This window comes from Vipera berus (assembly GCF_964194415.1).
Source record: "Vipera berus genome assembly, chromosome: 4".
Lineage (NCBI taxonomy): Eukaryota > Metazoa > Chordata > Lepidosauria > Squamata > Viperidae > Vipera > Vipera berus.
This window is the reverse complement of record NC_138206.1, coordinates 110538570-110559487: the sequence shown is the minus strand read 5'-3', so window position 1 is coordinate 110559487 and position 20918 is coordinate 110538570. Positions and strand designations below refer to the sequence as shown.

At 44.1% G+C, this 20918-nt stretch overlaps 1 protein-coding gene across 1 annotated transcript in view; it reads right to left on the bottom strand.

Annotated features, from left to right (window-relative positions):
* Positions 1–20918, bottom strand: part of KLF12 (KLF transcription factor 12) — a gene marked incomplete at its 3' end in the record, with an annotated part of 230349 nt that overhangs the window by 191896 nt on the left and 17535 nt on the right.

The window sequence follows — 20918 nt, the reverse complement described above, 5'->3', positions numbered from 1 at the left end:
GTTTTCATGACCAACCAATACTGTTGATTGGTTATGAATTCTATTCTACAGCAATCCAAGCCTGAATCTTCAACAGCAATGCCCCACTTACTAACTACAGCAAAGAACGGCATCATGCCCTACAAGGGTTTGCCCAACTTCCGCTAGGCATCTGCATCACTTGGGGCAGCTTCGTTATGACCCATCTAGGGAGCAGCTGCCAATCCCAGGGAGAACACACTTGTCACCTAAACTGAGGAGGACCGAGAAGATTCCCTTCCAGACCAGTAGATCCCAAGCTGAACGCTCTGCTGCTGCTTTCTCCTCTTCTGCACTGGCAAGTGATTTGTTTGACATTCCAAGATGCCACCAAAAAAAAAATGTTTTGCTCAAATCTGCAGCTTGTTCCATGGCACTTTCATTGTGATGTGCAGTTAAACTGCTACAAAGGAAAAGCCATCCATTTCCACATGTGTGGAAAGGGCTGTACCCCAGAACATATCGAAGCAGTCCGGAAACTCAAAAGTCTCCAGAAAGTAAATGGGGCTGATTGACAGCATAAGCTTTGTTCAGCTCAGTTTTCAAAATCTAGAACCAGATTTTGACTCCGACCAGCAGCAAATGACTTTCGCTTCTATTTTAAAGAAGAAGAAGAAAAATATATAAATTTTGACCTCATCCCATTCTGCCAAACTAACCTCAATTATACAACTGGCTTCTATCCAAAAAAAGCCAAGCTAAGATTTAAAACCTAGAATTTCACAATTTGGAGTTGAAAATGGTCCACTTGAAATGTTGAAATATGTTCGCCATTCCTCCTGGCTGCAGCTGACGGGGGGGGGGGGGGAGAGTGAAAACCTTTCAATCCTCTTACTGCTCAGCATCAAGGGCAAGCTGGAGCTTTGACCACTCTTCGCACTCCCACACCCACAACTTCTGAAGGCAAGTTGTTCCATTGGTTGACTGCTCTCGATGTTAAGAAATTTCTCCTTAGTTCTAGGTTGCTTCTCTGCTTCTCTCAACCAGTGGATGGTTAATTTCCATCCATTGTTTCTCTTGCCTTCTGGTGCTTTGGAAAATAGTTTGACCCCCTCGTCTTTGTAAGAGCCCCTCAAATATTAGAACACTGCTATCAGGTCACCCCTGGTCCTTCTTTAGATCAGGGGTCTTCAAACTTGGCCCTTTTATGATGTGTGGACTTCAACTCCCAGAATTCTTCAGCCAGCGTGAGGAATACCAAGTTCTTGTAAACATTCTTCACATGTTTTAGCCTCCAGCCCCCTAATTATTCTTGTTGCTCTTCTCTGCCCTCTTTCCAGAGTCTCAACATCTTTTTTTATATTGTGGTAACCTGAACTGGATGCAGTATTCCATGTGTGGTCTTACTAAAGCGGCACTAGAACTTCACGTGATCTTGATTCTATCCCTCTATTAATGCAGCCCAGGATTGCATTGGCTTTTTTGGCTGCTGTCACACACTATTGGCTTATATTTAAGAGCTTGTCTACTAGGACGCCCAGATCCCTCTCACAATGACTGGCATGAAGCCAGGTTTCACCTAGCCTGTGCCTAAACAGTTGGGTTTTCTTGCCCAAGTGTAAAAACCTTTTATCTATGCTGAATTTCGACATGGGCAAGGGAGCTTCACTCTGTGTCCATCAGAGAAATAAAGAGATGTGGGATTCTGCCAAACAGAATCCAGTAGATCCTCAGGAACAGAAAAGATCTAATTCTGTAACTCCAGGACCCAACCCCACCAGCTGCTTTTCCAGTGTGTGTTGGGCTCTTTCCAACCTCTCCTCTTGAGAAGGGTTCATCCCAGCCTCCACCACTTCACATTGGCTGAGTCCCCATTACTTGAAAGAAACCAGACAGAGGGGCAAAAATCTCTGCTGTCAATTTGTGCAACTGAACAGTGAATCCTACAAAACAGTTTGGGTTGCAGGTTCCTCTTTGGCATCTTAAATTCTCTCAAATGTGATGGCCGGGGGGGAAAAATATAGCGGAATGATTTTTTTTTAAATGTTTCATAAAAACTTTGCAAAACCAAGGGAGGCTTTCACGCTCTCTGCCATCGGCTTTTTCCACTGAGAGTCTGTCTCGGCATTTCCCAGGCAGTTCATCTTTGCAAGCACTGCTGTGGCTTCTCTTGGCCTAGCCTGCAGTTGCGGTTCTTCTGCTTCTTGTAAACAAGGCAACTTCCTGCCACAGGGTTTTCCACAACTGAATGAAAGTGAAACATAGCATCTTCTGTCAGCCTGGCCTGTAGATGCATTCAGGCTTGAATTCTGCTTCTTCTTAAGAGTGCCATTGGAGGATGGGTGAAGATGAACTTTCAAGGCCCCTAAGGGCCATCCTCTCCTATTCTCCAAGAGGGACCCCTACCCAAGACCTGGCATCTTCTGTAGGACAAATTCAGGATGGATTTCCTAACCAACTACCGTCTGGGTTATTTTAGTCCACGGTTTCTGTAACCTCAAACCACTGCCCATCTTAAGCAGGGATTATGGGTGTTAGGATGCTCGTTTTTGATCAATATCCCAATCTGAATTCCCCTATTCAACACCTCAGCAGGTGACATCACCCAGACAAATGTGGCTGAACTTGGCAAATCTGGTTATTACTGGGATGGGAGACGATCTGTTAATAGCAGGGCTGAGAAAGCGAACAAGACAGGAGACGGCCATGGCACACCATCAGCTGTTGTGTTGTTGCCAAGAAAATGACACAGAATCTCCATGAAGCCACCAAGAGCTGACCTTGGCTCAAATGACATTTGATCTGTATCTATGTACACAGAGATTATTTCTCATGAGATTCTTTATCATCCTTTGCGATAAATGCTACAGTGAAAGGAGGACTATCTCACAGATTATAAACCATGGTAGCCCTGCTCCCTAGGTTAGCTTGACTAAGCCCCTCACCTCTCATCCTCCCACCTCTCACCTCTGAAGTCAGGATTGATTGCATCTTGAACCTTTTCTCAAAGTTCACGGGGTTTTCCACTCTCTGAAGGAGCTTCAACTACACCACTGTGAGTGGACCAAGACTACCCTGTGACATGATAGCACTATTCCATTATTTGAGGGGCTGCTACAAAGAAGAAGGTATCAAATTGTTCTCCAAAGCATCAGAGGGAAGGACAAGAAACAATGGTTGGAAACTGATCAAGGAGAGAAGCAACCCGGAATTAAGGAGAAGCTTCCTGATAGTGAGGAGAATTAACCAGTGGAACAGCTTGCTTTCAGAAATTGTGCAAGGTCCATCACGGGAGGTTTTTAAGAAGAGACTGGACAGTCACTTGCCTGAGATGGTATAGGTGCTCCTGCTTGAGCAGGGGGCTGAACTAGAAGACCTCCAAGGTCCCTTCCAGCTGTATTCTATTCTATTCTATTCTATTCTATTCTATTCTATTCTATTCTATTCTATTCTATTCTATTCTATTCCTTAATTCTATTCTATTCTATTCTATTCTATTCTATTCTATTCTATTCTATTCTATTCTATTCTATTCTATTCTATTCTATTTTTCTATTCTATTCTATTCTATTCCTTAATTCTATTCTATTCTATTCTATTCTATTCTATTCTATTCTATTCTATTCTATTCTATTCTATTCTATTCTATTCTATTCTATTCCTTAATTCTATTCTATTCTATTCTATTCTATTCTATTCTATTCTATTCTATTCTATTCTATTCTATTCTATTCTATTCTATTCTATTCTATTCTATTCTATTCTACCCTAAAGAGTTGTCATATGGAAGTGATTTTTGATAATGCAGTTACTGCTGCATTTACCATCTCTGTATTTACCATCTTTGTACTTTGCAGGCCAGCTGCAATCACTATAACCTTGTCAGGTATCTACCAACAAGCAGCTATTTATCTTTATTCAACTAAAAAAAAAAGCAGGAAGGGGTAAGATAGTCTGATCAGGAACTTCCCCAAATCCAGGTCTTGCTTTCTGCTATTTTGATCAAGAGCCCCTCAGCCTATCATTGTGTCTCCATCCGGTCTTTACCAATCACTTCTCTGAGGACTGCCATTTTCTTATTCCACTGAGCACAAAGCAAACCTCCGTGGTTTGCTTTTGTCCATATGGGTGACCCAGTTTGCCGCTGCCTGGGAACTGGGAACTAGTCCCTGTCGAAAACAGATTTTGTCTTCCTTGTTCTTCAGGCGTGTTTGTCCAAGGGCACTCTGTGGCCGTATTAAAATAGAACGAGTTTTCTCTAGCAGCCAGCTGTCCATGCCCTCACCACCTGCTTGGGGGCTGAACAGCCCTTTGCTCCACATGGAGCATCATGCTTTCCCTGCAAGAAGGGAAGTGCTCTCCTTCCTTCTTAAAGCATCCACCGTCTTAATTTAGATTTCATTCGTTAAGCAAGAAGTAACCATTTAAATCATCACCACCGTTAATCTCCTTTCTGGAGAAGTGGGTTCCGAACCACAAGAGAAGAAGGCTGACGCTGAAAGGCCGGATGTATGCAACGGGTTTTTTGCAAACCAGAAGAAGAAAAAAGGTAGACCGAGAGAACAGGAACATTCACACGATTTGTAATACCAGAGCTTTTGCTAGGGCTGTGGGGTCTTGTCTAGGCACATCTCTTGAGAAGTGACAGAACTCCACTTTCTCCTAGGGAAAAGCAAAAGGCGCTCTCAGCGGCTCCTGGGAATGGGAAAGGGCCTGCAGGAATGGAGAGGGAGGGGAAGAGAAGAGGAGAGGAAGCGGGGAGGAGAGGGGAGGGGAGGAGAAGAAGTGGGGAGGAGGGGAGGGGAGGAGAGGAATCCCATTTTCTCCCTTAGAATAGGCAAATCTGTCCCCTTCAGCACAGTCATAGACTGACAGGAAGAAAACTCCTCAGAACAGGAAGTGGTTCCTCCTCTTTAATCAGAAGCTGGAGATGCAAAGATTTCTCTGACATTTACAAGTAACTCAAATTCATTGTTCTGGAAGAACCCAGGCATACAATAACTCTATGGTTTGCAAGAACAAGTCCATTTCAAACCAAGATTTATCGTTTTCAAACCATGCCGGCACGTATCTTTATCAATCAAGTGAACTGCACACCATAACTAGGCAACATAGTTGGGAAACTAACAAAATGGCGGCACCATAAATCCTTGCTTGCCTGTCCTGTTCTTCCAAGAGCGTGGAATAGAAACCCAAGTAATCTTTAGATTTTAATAATGTCTTTACCGTACTTTATCTGCCACTTGATGGGCTGTGTTTATTATATAATTGAGTCATCTCTCCTGGTTTAACTGTAAATAAAATCACATTAGACTACATTTGAAATGCTTGTCAATACTCTGCCCTTCTCATTTTTCCCAAAGGTAACACTACTGGTTATGCCCACACATTAGCAATACTTCAGTAGCAGAATTTAGATGCAATAGAAACCATTGAAAAATCTAAATCAGTTCAAAAATGGGGACTACAGCTGTTGATCACCTATTGTACCAGTTCTTAGACAGCTTGCAGTGACAACTTCTTGGTTCTAACCATACATTAAAGCTCAGTTAGCCTTTTAATGGACACTGGAATTCAATCAATCAATCAATCAATCAATCAATCAACCAGAATACACCTGGAAGGGACCTTTGCTCAAGCAGGAGTCCCTATAACATTTCAGACAAGTGGCTGTCCGATTTCTTCTTAGAATCCTCCAGTGATGGAGCACCTACAACTTCTGCAGGCAAGATTTTCCAGAGGTTAATTGTTCTCACAAGTAGGTAGGTGGAAGGAAGGAAGGAAGGAAGGAAGGAAGGAAGGAAGGAAGGAAGGAAGGAAGGAAGGAAGGAAGGATGGATAACAGAGGTAGAAGGGTCCTTGGTAGTCTTATATTCCAACCCTCTGCTCAAGCAGGAGACCCTATACTAGGAGGGTCAAACTGCCGGCCCATGGGCGGGATGCGTCACACAGAAGCTGAACCCACCCCAGGTCTGGCAATGGGGGGAAAAAAGTCATTATACATCGCGACACGTCACGTGACGAGTTTGACACCCTTGCCCTATACCATTTCAGACAAGTGGCTGTCCAATCTTTTCTTAAAAGCCTCCAGGGATGGAGCACCCACAACTTCTGGAGGCAAGCTGTTCCACTGGTTAATTGTCCTTACTGTCAGGAAGTCTCAATTCCAGGTTGGTTCTCTCCTTGATTAGTTTCCACCCATTGTTTCTTGTCTTACTTCAGAGTGGGGTGTATCTCCCATGGAAATGGATTAGAAATTCCAATGAAATTTCCCTTTTTGAGAGGTCAAATGGGTAGCAACTAACAGAAATACGTGGTTTTTTTCCTGTTGGTTTACCAAAACCTGACCCCAAATGTAGCTGGCATCAGTCTTGCTCTGCTGTCTGCTTCGTGTATCTGCTTGCTTTGTATGGTGGGAACGTAAACAGAAAAAAAGGTCAACTTTCGATTACTAAAAATTCAAAGCATCCTGAAATCAAAATGCCCCAGTTAAATCCAATTGGAATGGAAAACAGACAATTTCATGATCATCAGAGGAGGCTTCAGGCCTTCAGGATGTTACAAATGGCAATGTACTCCAAACTGAAAGAATTCAGTGGACTTGAAAGAACCGTTTCCAATTCAAAATACATTGTTATCAGTGGTGGGATTCAAATATGTGAACAGACGGTTCTCTGAGTTGATGCCACTTCCGGAAGTCCGTTCTGGGCCTGAGCAACAAAAAAAATTAGCTTACCCGTGCAAACCGGCTGAATCCCACCACTGATTGTTATTACAGGAGGTCCTCACCTTATGATCACTGTTGAGTGACTTTTGCCCCATTGTACGACCTTCCTTGCTATGGTTATTAAGTGAGTCGCTGCAGTTGATTAAGTTAGTAACGCAGCTGCTAAGGGAATCTGGCTTCCCCCACTGACTAGAATAGAATAGAGTTGGAAGGGACCTTGGAGGTCTTCTAGTCCAGCCCCCTGCTCAAGCAGGAGAACCTATACCATCTCAGACAAGTGGTTGCCCAAGCTCAAGTGATGGAGCGCCCACAAGGACTAGGCTTGCCAGAAGGTTGCCAAAAGGGGATCACACACCCACGGGACACTGCATATCACCGTAAATATGAATCAGTTTCCAAGCATCTGAATTCTGCTCACATGAACCCAGGGATTACTGCAGCGGTTGTAAGTGTGAAAAATGATCATAAATCACTTTTTAAAGTGCCATTGTAACTTTGAACCATCACTATAAGTTTTATATTATTACTGGTGAAATGCTTTAGTTGCCCTATTGTGACATGACTCACTTGCCATAAGTCTCTGTCTTCAGAGCTCTTGGCCCTCCTACTCTTCACGTAACTTTGGAAATCAATAAAGTTGCATTTTCCCACCCTGCTGCACTTGCTACTTTTTTAAAAAAAATGGAGGAGGAAAAATATGGAGGAAGAGAAAAGAGAAATTGGGGTGGCGATATTTCCATTCGCCCTCCTGAACATGTCCGGATTTTGAGAAACCACACAGCTAATGAGCAAATTATACAGACATTTCAGTCCACGTTTCAGTCCACATTTCAGCTGCAGCCACACAGAATCTCTCCTGGGGATTCCGAGAGTTCATAAACACATCCGAAATGACAACTTGCATGACCACACACAGTGAATTATTATAGAGAACCGGGACAGTAAATGCTCCAACTATGAAAGAAACAGTAAAGCAAGCTGATATTGCCAGAAGACTGTGTTACACAACCCATAAAGGTCTGGAACAAAGAACAATAACAACAACAAAAACAGCCCAGGATCACCAGCCAGTTAGTCTGCAAAGGAGGTTGTGGGTGCTCCATCACTGGAGGCTTTTAAGAAGAGACTAGACAGACCCTTGTCTGGAATGCTATAGGGCCGTGGTGGCGAACCTATGGCACGTGTGCCACAGGTGGCATGCAGAGCCCTCTGGGTGGGCACGCGCACCATCACCCCAGTCCTAGGCCTTCACCTGGGTTTTATAAAACCTTTTTGCTTTAGGCCTCCACCGCCGTGTGCAAAAAAAATAAAAAGGTTCAACCAATCAATTTCAACTTCTCATGGGGGAAAAAAAAGATCTCACAAAGTTGGAATTGATTGATTGAAAATTTTAGTCCCACCCAGTCTGCCGTTACCACCGCAGCCACACTCACCCAATGGGCCACACCCGTCCAATGGTCCACGCCCACCTGGCACCCGATAATACATAAGTGGGTTTTGGGTTGAAATTTGGGCACTCAGTCTCTAAAAGGTTCGCCATCACTGGTATAGGGTCTCCTGTTTGAGCAGGGGGTTGGACTAGAAGACCTCCACAGTCCCTTTCAATTTTGTTATTCTGCTATTTTTTTCACTTCCCCCAAAGACAGAATCTTGCAAAATAGCACCCCTGTGGTATTATATGCAGCAAAATCTGTTATTTGCCTGCTATTAGCAACCATGTCACAAAAAAAGTCGGGGTGTTTGTGTGCACTGTTCAAAGCAGACCTAATCACCTTCTTCCTGTGCTTTGCTCCATTCATGATTAAAAGGCATTTTAGTCTCTGGACCATCTCCAGGACTTTATTGCTGTTACTGCACTGCAGAGGCATTGGAGAGTTTTGTGCTTTCGATGACATAATCGCACAAAATCCCTTCGCCACAGCAAAGCTTGGGAACAGGGAGGAAAAATGAAAAGGAGACCAGCGCTACCACTCTCTCCCCCCCACACACACACATGTGGCCAATTTCCCTTATTTATTCCATTAGGAACTTCCTGTTCCTGCAGCAAGGCACAAAATGATCAGAGCTGCAGCCGACTCACCTGGGCAGAACTTACCTCTCCCACTTCTTTGACACTCTGGTCTTTTTCCTTCCAAGCTCCCAAAGAGTTCTGACTGCTGATGTAATTCAGATCTCTGGGATGCTGCCCTTCCCTCCCTCCCCCCCTCTCTCTCCCTCTCTCTCTCTCCCTCTCCCTCTCCCTCCCACCCTCCTTTCTGCAATTAGTCCTGATCTTCTACTGGGGAACAGGAGGAGTAGGAGAAGGGTCTGCAGTAATTGCATTTGGATGCATTAGATCCAGGTTCAAAGTCCTATTTGGCCAACACACGTTAAATACTAGCACTACAATAGGACTACCACTAGCACTTAGACTTACATACCGCTTCACAGTGCTTTATAGCCCTCTCTAAGTAGTTTACAAGAGTCAGCCTATCGCCCCCAACAATCTGGCTCCTCATTTTACTGACCTCAGAAGGCTCACTCTGCTACGCGGCACTCGGGATTCGACCCGCCAAACTGCCGACCTTCTGATCGACAAGCTCAGCGTCCTAACCCACTGAGCCACCGTGTCCCTCAAAATGGCCATCCAGGAGCTTTCTAAGCAGGCTTCATCGAGTCCCCAGTCTGCACATTTCAGCAAAGGCTGGGAAAGTCCAGCCAGACCAATCCAAGGTAATGGTGAACGGGTTGAATTTAAGACTAGGGATGCCCGAATTTAAGTCCACCCATAGCATTGGAAGCCCCAATGGTCTGTTTCAGCCCAACCTATATTGCATGGAGATAAAATGAAGGGGGGGCTCTCATAGAAACCACACTGAGCTTCCAAAGAAAAGAACGAATGAATAGAAATAAGAGAAATACCTGGCAATAAAACACTCCAGAGGTGTTGGCTCTAAACTCTATAATCGCAAGCCAGCATGGACAATACAAGAAAGGTCTACCTACTCTGGCATGACAGAGAACTCCATATCATCACAGCCAGCACAGTATTGATTGTATTTCCCAAAGCTTCATGGAAGATGCTCTGTTTTGCTACCTTTCTTGTCCTGGTGTGCTTGGCCATTACTAGAGAAAACCCATTTTCTATTTATGACTAGGATAGGATAGGATAGGATAGGATAGGATAGGATAGGATAGGATAGGATAGGATAGGATAGGATAGGATAGGATAGGATAGGATAGGATAGGATAGGATGAATAAAGCGGAACAGAACGGAATGGAATGGTAGAGTGGAGTGGAGTGGAATAGCTTATTGGCCATGTAGGATAGGATAGGATAGGATAGGATAGGATAGGATAGGATAGGATAGGATAGGATAGGATAGGATAGGATAGGATAGGATAGGATAGGATAGGATAGGATAGGATGTAGGGGTAGGGGTAGGGGTAGGGGTGAAATGAGATGAGATGAGATCCTTTATTGTCCCTTTTTTCTGTGAACACACTGGCACACATTAAAATGAAATTCTGACATATACATATACATACATAGACACACATACACACACACACACACATCACAGATCATTTAAAATACATAGCAGAAAAAAGTGTCTTGAGAGTTAACAAGGTTGATACTAAACAACATCTTAACTTAACATCTCCCCATCAGTACTTTCATGAATCTGGTTAGTTTTTTGCTCTTTTGTCTGTCAAACTCCAACAGGGAAAAATAGGTAGTCCTCGACTTACGAGCCCAAAAATTTCTGCTTTGTGCATTCTTAATACTCATCAAGTCAAAGAATTTGCAGGTGTTTGGAAAATGATGACGTGACACTTGCATAACTATATATTCCTTCTCATGTATTTATTTTTACATGTGCCACTATTGCGGGCTTTGTATCCTGAATAGCGATTCAAAAACGTGCTAGTAAGCTGTGCACTACAATACAAAACAAAGCATCCCAGACTCCTTAAAGGGAAAGGTCTCCCCTGTCCAGTCATTTCCAACTCTAGGGGGCGATGTTCATCTCTAATTTTTTAACCAAGGGATCCAGCATTGTCCAAGACATTTTCCATAGTCATGTGACCAACACGGCTATATGCCCAAGGCACACGGAATGCTTTTACTTTCCCACCAAAGTGGTAGCTATTTATCTGCTCACATTTGCATGCTTTTGAACTGCAAGGTAGGCAGGAAGTGGGGCAAGAACAGGAAGTCAAACCTGGGCTGTCAGCTTTCAGTTGAGAAAGCTCGCCATCTTTAACCCCTGAGCCATCACGCCCCCTTCCAGATTCCTTCTCTTTGTGGCAATTTTGAGGTTGGGGAACAGCCACATCGGGACAACTGTTTTTTCCATCCACAAAAAAACATAGATGAGGGGTCCCCAACCCCCGGGCTGTGGACCAGTACCGGGCCGTGGCATGCCAGCAACCGGTCCACACAAACAAGCAAAGTCCCATCCATGGGATGCAGGCAGCACACAAAACAACGCACTTTCCGGTCCATGGAAAAATGTTTCTTCACGGAACCGGTCCCTGGTGCCCAAAAGGTTGGAGACCTCTGACATAGAGCATAGAATAATAAAGTTGGAAGAGACCTCGGAGGTCTTCTAGTCCAACCCCCTGCTTGAGCAGGGGACCCTATACCAGGGGTGCTAAACTGGCGGCCCGCAGGCCAGAACATCACATGCAGGCCACGCCCACTCCAGCTCTATAAAGGCAAAAAAAATATTTATTTATTTATTTAATTTTATTTGATTTATATACCGCCCTTTTCCCGAAGGACTCAGGGCGGTTTACAGGGCAACTTTAAAAAAAATACAATATACAGATTAAAATACAATTAAATTAATAGCCCCAAAACTTTAAAATTGAATTTAAAACCTTAAAAACCCCTTAGTCCAGGCCAGCTAGCTCAAATAGCCAGGTTTTTAGGTCCCGGCGAAACGAACAAAGGTCAGGGGCAATCCGGAGTTCCACCGGCAGCTGATTCCATAGGGCAGGCGTGCCCACCGAGAATGCCCTCCCCCGGGGAAACACCCGCTGGCACTCCTTGACTGGCGGGACCCTGAGGAGGCCTTCCCTGTGGGAGCGCACAGGACGATGGGAAGTTGATGCTGGCAGCAGGTGCTCCCTAAGATAATCCGGACCCATGCCATTTAGGGCTTTATAGGTCATCACCGACACCTTGAATCTCACCCGGAGGGCAACTGGAAGCCAATGCAGCTCGCGGAGAAGAAGCGTTACATGGGAGTATTGGGATAGCCCCATCACAACTTGCGCGGCCGCATTCTGCACCAGCTGAAGCCTCCGAGTGGTCCTCAAGGGCAGCCCCATGTAGAGAGCATTGCAGTAGTCTATCCGATATGTCACATGACATGATCGAGTTTGACACCCATGTCCTATAGCATATCAAACAAGTGGTTGTCCAGTCTCTTTTTGAAAGCTACAGTGATGGAGCACCCACAACTTCCGAACGCAAGCCGTTCCACTGGTTGATTGCTCTCACTGTTAGGAAATTTCTCCTTAGTTCCAGGTTGCTTCTCTCCTTGGTTAGTTTCTAACCTCAGATTCAATGCAATGTTCCGGAGAAAAGATGCAGTACATCCTCATCCATGTTATACAATGAACAAGGACCTGGGGAAAACTTGGGAACCCGGTTGCACTTTTTTCTGACTAACTGATTGTATTAAAAGGCACGAACTGCCTGATAACTTCTAACAGAATATGTTAATTGGTAAAAGGGCTACTAAGTCCCTCTTTGTTTCTGGATGCCATCGACTAACACAGATCTCCTCCTGGGTCTACATCTGAACCGTATCCTCCTTCTATGTGGAAGACACATCAAATGCCTTCTGTCAAGAGGTTATGTTAACAGCTCTGAATGTGAGCCGTTAATAAAAATCTCTTACATACTTAAGACTACAGTAACTCCCAGTTGGCTTTGCTGAAAGGAATTATTAAAGAGACACCATTAATAGCACTGGATAAGGAAGGATAAAAATGCACTTAATAAGGATCCATGGATAAGTGTGGTTGGTCGTAAGGTTTCCTACTAAGTTAACGCATCAGGGGCTGCAGTGAACATTTTGAACTGAACCAGATGAAGGGAATCTTATCTACTCCTGCTCTGTTTCATTTCAGCCACAGAAGGTTGGAGCAATTCTCCTCATGAAGGGCTTGAAATTCCTCCCTTAAAAAGTCCCCTGACACGCTACTTCTTGCATTTGAAGGGAACCCATTCAAACGTTAAGCCAGACGCTTTCAATCACAGAGTCCAAGAAGAAATATGTCCCATGGGGCTCCTTCTCACTTGACTAGAGCCATAGGTAGGGATTTCAGAGAAGGTCACATCAGGGCAGACAGAACTTCACTAATAAATAGAACATACTAGATCATCAGAGTTGGAAGGGACCTTGGAGGTCTTCTATCTAGTCCAATCCCTTCCTCAAGCAGGAGACCCTATAATGTTTCAGACAAATGGCTGTCCAATCTCTTCTTAAAAGCCTCCAGTGACGGAGCTCCACAACTTCTGAAGGCGAGCTGTTCCACTGGTTGATTGTCCTCATTGTCGGGAAATTCAGCTGGTGCAGAATGCGGCCGCGCGGGTAGTGATGGGGTGCCTCAGGGGTCGGTACTCTTGCCCCTCCTGTTCAACATCTATATGAAGCCGCTGGGTGAGATTATCCGTGGTTTCGGGGTGAGGCATCATCAATATGATGATGATACCCAGCTTTTTATCTCCACCCCGAACCAACCCAGCGACACCCTCGATGTGATGTCCCATTGCCTGGAAGCGGTACGGATTTGGATGGGGAAGAACAGGCTCCAGCTCAACCCGGCCAAGACTGACTGGCTTTACGTACCGGCATCTCGACTTGTCCAAGAGGTTCCATCTTTGGTTATGGGAGGAGAGGTGTTACCTCCCGTTGATAGGGCATGCAATTTAGGCGTCCTCCTGGACTCACGACTCAGTTTTGAAGATCATATTGGAGTCGTGGCCAGGGAGGCATTTGCACAGGTTCGCCTGGTGCGCCAATTGCACCCCTATCTGGACCGATATGCCCTACGTATGGTCACTCATGCACTCGTTACCTCTCGGATAGATTACTGCAATGCTCTCTACATGGGGCTGCCCTTGAAGACCACCCGGAGGCTCCAGCTGGTGCAGAATGCGGCCGCGTGGGTTATGATGGGAGCATCCCGATACTCCCATATTACACCCCTCCTGCGTGAGCTGCATTGGCTACCAGTTGTCTTCCGGGCAAGATTTAAGGTGCTGGTACTTACCTTTAAAGCCCTACATGGGTTAGGCCCGGGATATTTGCAGGACCGTCTGCTACCGGGGACGACTTCCCATTGCCCAGTGCGCTCACACAGGGAGGGCCTCCTCAGGGTGCTGTCGGCCAGACAATGTCGGCCAGCGACCCCCATGGGGAGGGCCTTCTCTGTGGGAGCACCAGCCCTTTGGAACCAACTCCCCCTTGAGCTTCGGATGGCCCCGGACCTCCGGTCCTTTCGCCGCGACCTCAAAACTTTCTTCTTCCATCAGGCTGACCTGGATTGATGATGGGTTTTTAAATATGTTTTAATTTTTAACTGTGTACTTAATTTATTTGGGGGCTGTTATTAAATTCTTTTTTAATTTTTGTACTGTTTTTTATTGTTGTTAGCCGCCCTGAGTCCTTTGGGAGATAGTGCGGCATATAAGTCCCAAAAATAAATAAATAAATAAATAAATTTCTCCTTAGTTCCAGGTTCTAGAATTCTCCCCATTCAGTTGGAAAATGCCCATTTTTCACCCTGCATTTCTCTATATCCTTTAAATTCATTTATGTATGTATAAATGCATGCTTTCAAACTGCTAGGTGGGGAGGAGCTGGAGCAAGTAACAGGAGCTCATTCCTTTGCGTGGAGCTCGGTCTTGAACCCAGGCTGTCAGCTTTAAGTTTAACTGCTGTGCCATTGCACCCCTTCTTCTAAATACATGTTGCTTAATGTCTATGCTTCTGCGTTATTGCTATTGTATTTTAATACACATCTAGAATCCATTTGGATTGAGGCAATGTAAAACTTTCATAAATCATTGAATAAATTCCTAATTTATGTGCCCTTTGCCCGCTGAGAATTACAGGGACAATGCTACCTAGAAAGAAAAATTCAAATAATGGACCATTTTTGGGCAAAACCCCTGGACATTGTTTAATAATAGTCAAAGGCAAGTCTTGCGCATCAAGCCCTAGAGATATGCAGAATTAGCACTGCAACATTCCCGTCTTCCATGTTCTGAACATGCTTTACCAAACAGTTGGGATTCCATTAAGCGTTTGCCACCTCGTGTCGATACTCTGCAGGCATGTCCGTTTCCCAAGCAACCAAATCAGTGAGTCCACATTTAAATTGAGCCAGACCTCGCTAATGCCGTCATAGAAAATGTAATAAATAATACACTTGGTTGGCCACAAAATTTGCAATGAGAAACTGAAATCTTCACTTCCTTCCCTGAGACTTACATTCAAGGGTGCACTAGAAGACATTTGATTGCAATACAAAAGAACAAACCTCTACAAAAAACTATGAAAACAGTTTCAGACAGATGAGCTGTCTTAAGAAACAATGGATGAAAACGCATCCAGGAAAGAAGCAACCTAGAACTAAGGAGAAACTTCCTGACAGTTAGAACAATTAAGCAGTGGAACAACCTGCCTCCAGAAGTGGTGAATGCTCCAACACTGGAAGTTTTTAAGAAGAGACTGGCCAGCCACTTGTCTGAAATGGTATAGGGTTTCCTGCCTGAGCAGGGGGTTGGACTAGATGACCTCCAAGGTCCCTTCCAACTTATTATTATTATTAAGCAGAGTGAAAACCAAGACTAAACACAAGAAGACCTAGTTCTCTTCAGAAGTTTATAATGCTGGGAAAGATAGAAGGGTAGGAAAGAGGACAATCAGCATTAAGCTGAATGGACTAGATTACAGCAGTGATAGATGGACCATTGGAGTAACCTAAGGGGATTCTTGAGGACAGACCTCCAAGGTCCCTCCCAGCTTTAGTCTGATTCTGAGCTACCCTGTCAAAGTTTGCAAATACCAATATTGCAAGGCAGAAGCCATAAGACACCCTGAGGGCCAACATTTAGGGTATTATTTTTAACAAAAAGGAAGGAAACCTTTGCTCATTTATTGAAATCTTATCAGATTTCAGTGTTCTATTGCCAAACCATGGAGAAATTCTATTTTTATCCTAAATCCAGGAGATTTTGGCAGTCTTTAAGAGACTCATTTTAATTTAAGAAAGAGCACCTGTAGTAACACACAAAATCCGGTCTCTGCTAAAGAGGTCCAGAGCATCATAGATAAAAGCTTCCACTCTTCTTAAGGCCCAAGTTGGGTTCAATTCCATAAGGCTTTGATTGCACTGGTTGAATGAAATAGCAGGCCGGAAGATTTTGGCTGGCTGCAAACCACAACTGGAAAGCTAATTGTGATAGTTTCCCATTGGCTGGATGGAAACAAGGCAAAGTATCTTTAGACATGTTAAAAATAAATAAACAATAAATTCTGTATATCCATAGTTGCACTACAGCAAGCCTAATGGGACGCGGTGGCTCAGTGGGTTAGGACGCTGAGCTTGTCGATCAGAAGGTTGGCAGTTTGGCGGGTCGAATCCCGAGTGCTGTATAACAGAGTGAGCGCCTGTTACTCGTCCCAGCTTCTGCCAACCTAGCAGTTCGAAAGCACGTAAAAATGCAAGTAGAAAAATAGGGACCACTACACTGGGAAGGTAACAGCGTTCCGTGCGCCTTTGGTGTCTAGTCATGCCGGCCACATGACCATGGAGACGTCCTCGGACAAGCGCTGGCTCTTCGGCTTTGAAACAGAGATTAGAACCGGCACCTAGAGTCAGAAATGACTAGCACGCATGTGCGGGGGAACCTTTACCTTTACCTTAAGCCTAATGGCTTCTGGCTTCTCCCGTTGACCCAGCTTGGCGGAAGGTCAAAAAAGATCACATGACCACAGGATATTGCAACCGTCATAATATGAATCAGTTGCCAAGGATCTGAATTTTGATCACGTGACCGTGGGGATGCTGCAACGGTTGTAGGCGTGAAAAATGGTTGTAAGTCACTTTTTTCTGCGCCGTTGTAACTTCAAGCAGTCAGTAAATGAACTGTTGTAAGTTGGGTGTAATAAACTTGTAGTTTATTTTCTTTTCAATAAAAGCAACACTCTGCTCAGACCTTTTGCACAAATTCTTTGTATATTCTAGATTCAGCTCTGCCAGTCTGAGCATATGGATTTTTTTTCCTCCACTTGAAATCCAGCTAAAGTCAGTCTTTCTATTTGAAATGCAGAAGCCCTGGGGCAGTCTGTTATCTCCCCCCCCCTTCCCTTCCCTTCCTACTTAGTTCTCCTTTTTCTCAACTAGAGTGCAGCCACTGCAGTGCCAGACCAAAAAGCTAATAGTCCGTGGGTCTGTGCTGCACACAAAGGGATGTCACAAAAAATGTGTGTGGGGGGGGAGAATAATATCCCAATGCATTTTCCTTAATTTTGTTCAGGATGATTAAAGCCTTGGCTCAGTTCATTAATTGGAAAGAAAAGACCCTCCATCTTCCCACAATGGATGAATGGCTGCAAAAGTTGATGGAGTTAGCAGGGATGACTAAATTGACTGCTTTGATTAAAAAAAATCACAGTTACTTTTGTTTCTACTTGGAAACCACTTCTGGACTTTGTGCTTGAGGTGGGGGGGGAATTAAACTTTGATTTCGGGTTTACCAATTTGGTTTGTTCCTATAGAAATGGCTAGTTTATGTTACTAGGTAAAAGTAAAAAGTTGAGGTTTGATGTTATTATCTTATTTTAACTGCACCAAAGGGAGCCTTTCCCCACCCACTCCGGCCTACATTTTTCCCTTCCCTTCTCCCTCTCTTACTTTCCCATTATTTTCTTTTGCAATTTTTTTGTATTTTATTTTACAAACCAATGAAAAATAAATGTTCAGGATGGAGGCAAAGGAACGCCCACCCATTTCTTTCCTATTGGCCAGCCGAAGGGGAACTTTGGTGATCTCAATATTTTAACGACTTTAAGGCCAGTGGATGTTAAAGAGTTGTTGGTAGTGGAAAAATGAGATGGTGTGGAAGAATAATATATTCCACGTACAGTACTTTTGTGACTGCATTTGGGGTTGTAAGACTGAGAACCCAGCTTTGTTTGCAACAGCAGAACATTGAACTGCTCAGGACGATACATTCTAAATCCTTTCCCTTCAGCAGACCTAACTGAACAAAAGTAATCAAGCCCAAGGACCAGTCACCCTTAAACGAATTTAGTTATTTTTCTTTATTTAAAGAACGGCCATCTCGGAGCACAACTCTGCAGCAGCTCACAACAACAATGCAACCATAAAAGCCATAACAATCCAGGACCTCGTTTAGATGGCCCAACAATCTTCTTTGGGCTCTCATTGCTCCACCCAAGGTCTGAAAGAAGACTCATGTCTTTGGGGCATTCCAGAAAACTACAAGGGCGGTAGGGGGCTGCTTCTTTGTGGGGGCTGTGTTCCATTGACTCACTGATTAATCATATTTATAAGGCCAACAAACTCTACCCGACCGCTATAAAAACAAAGTATAAAAACAATCAAGAAAAAACCCCAACAATTAACTTGAAGGCAACAACCAAACTCAAATACACACCATCCCAAAAGAGCTCTCCACTCACCCTAGGCCAGAGGTAGGCAACCATTGGCTCTTTTATGACTCATGGACTTCAATACCCAGAATTCCTGAGCCAGCCATGCTGAGGGGACAGGGAGAGATTTCCAAGCTGAGCCATGCTGGCTCAGGAATTCTTGGAGTTGAAGTCCACAAGTCATAAAAGAGCCAAGGTTGCTTGCCTCTGCCCTAGGCCAATGCTGGGGGAAGGACAGTTCTTCAAGGCTTGCTTAAAGGAGAGTTGGGTAAAGGCTCTTTGAATCTTTGGACGATGCTGCTCTAGAACATGAGAACGTCAAAGGAGAAAGCATCTTCTAGGATCTTATCAGATGACATGTTCGGTGGATGGGACCCTGAGCATGCGCACTCTGATGGAACAGACAGGATGATCAAAAACCACAGGGGTCTCAAACAGCTAGGCTGTGTGCTACTGAGGGCTTAATAGATAATCATCACCTGAAGTTGTATCCAGAAACTAGCAGCCAGTGCAGCTTATAAAGTAGAAGTATTTTGTGGCTGTGTAATGACCTACTGCAGACATCACTCCATTCTTCAAGATGGTCTTCAAGGGCAGCTCCATAAAGAGTATGTTGCAACTAAGGCATAATACTCAAAGGCCATTCTGGCACATCAAGCATAATGAACAGGTTACCCGCAGTAGCTACTTAACTTTTTTTTTTTGCGCTAATGCTAAAGTCTCCTCCAGGCCCAGCTTGACCCTTGGAGACGCCATCCTTCTTGATTTCTTGGTTAAAATACTGAAGTGCCTTCTTTTTAATTTTTCTTCCTTTTCTCCATCTAAGCCTACAGTTCCAGGGCTGTTCCATTGGAAGGCTAAGTAAGTCTAATCCTGTTTTTTTTTTCAAGATTAGCCAATGTCAGCCAGGGTTATCCCTTGATATGAATTTCCATTAATAAGCCTTCCCAGTTGCTTATAAGAAGTTGAAGGCAAACATGCCTGCAGGGCACATATTAAGAAACCTCACTTTACATTGATTAGTTAACAATGACAACATGGTTAACGTATTATTGCCTCCATCACCTTTATGGAAACATAATTAACAATGATAAGTAACAGATAATTCTTAAGTCATTGGCTGATCTTATCTTTGAGAAGGAGCAAGATTATCATTGCACCAGCATGAAAGAAAAGATGGTTGGGAAGAGAAAAAGAGAAAGAAGAGGAAGAACTAGAAGGATTTAAAAAATCTAAATGGAAAATGAGTTTTCAGGTTTATGCACAGCAGCATTTTATGTGAGCAATGCTTCAGACAACCCAAGAAAAGATAGATTTCCTTAACTCCAGGTTGAAAAGATATTTACACTTCTGATGATTTATGCTTCTTTCAGGAACCGAGTACAGACTGTTATAAGGATGAGGGGCACAACTACTTTTCCCAAGCAAACTGACATGCTTTGCCCGGGCATAATTGCTTCTTAAAAATACACAGGATCCTCATTTAGATCCAGTTTCCTAACTAAATATAGACAAGGGCTCCTCCACACTTCTGTAAAGTGTGGGTAAGCACTTCTAGAAAGCACACTTCTAGAAAGCCTCATTAAGGCCACACCTAGAATGCTACATCCAGTTTTGCTCACCGCACTATAAAAAAGACGTTGAGGCTCTAGAAAGAGTGGAAAGAGCAACAAAGATTATTAGGGGCCTGGAGGATAGATCTTATGAAGAACGGTTGCAAGAACTGGGCATAGCTAGTCTAGTGAACAGAAGGACCAGGTTGGCATGAGAGCAGTGTTCCAATATTTGAGGGGCTGCCGCAGAGAGGAGGGGATCAACCAATTTGCCAAAGCACCAGAAGGCAAGACAAGAAACAATGGATGGAAACAAATCCAGGAGAGAAGCAACCTAGAGCTAAGGAGAAATTTTCTGACAGTCAGAACAATCAACCAATGGAATGCCTTGCCTTCAAAAGTTGTGGGTGCTTCATCACCCAAGGCTTTCAAGAAGAGACTGGACAGTCAATTGTCAGAAATGGTAGGGTCTCCTGCTTGAGCAGGGGATTGGACTAGATGACCTCCAAGGTCCCTTCCAACTCTGTTATTCTGCAAGTCTGTAAGTCTAATTCTGTGACAATCTGCTGGGGGAGAGCAGGGACCTTTCTGTGACCTTATTTTTTTTCTGAAACCACTCAAGAGTTTCCCTGCTTCTGTCATGGGGCTGCTCCAGAAAATCCGGTATTTTCCAAATAAAAAGCTAAGTTGCGAGAAACAAATAAGCCAGGCGTCTGTGACGTTTTGTCTCTTATAGAAAACAGGAGAACAATTTCAGCAGTTTTTGCCTTGGGCACAAAGGACTCCAGGCATTTACCTGCGACCTTTTCCGCCCTTTCGATCCCCGTTTCCTTCCCTCTCAGACATTAAAGGCAATGGCAAAGGATTGTGGGAGCGTAATCCAAAACATCTGGAAAGTCCCAGGGTTCAATGTGTTATACTTGTTGGAAAAAGGATGCTGGATGCAGTTAACAAAAGTTGTTAGGCACACCCACCCAAGACAGACAAACACCATTC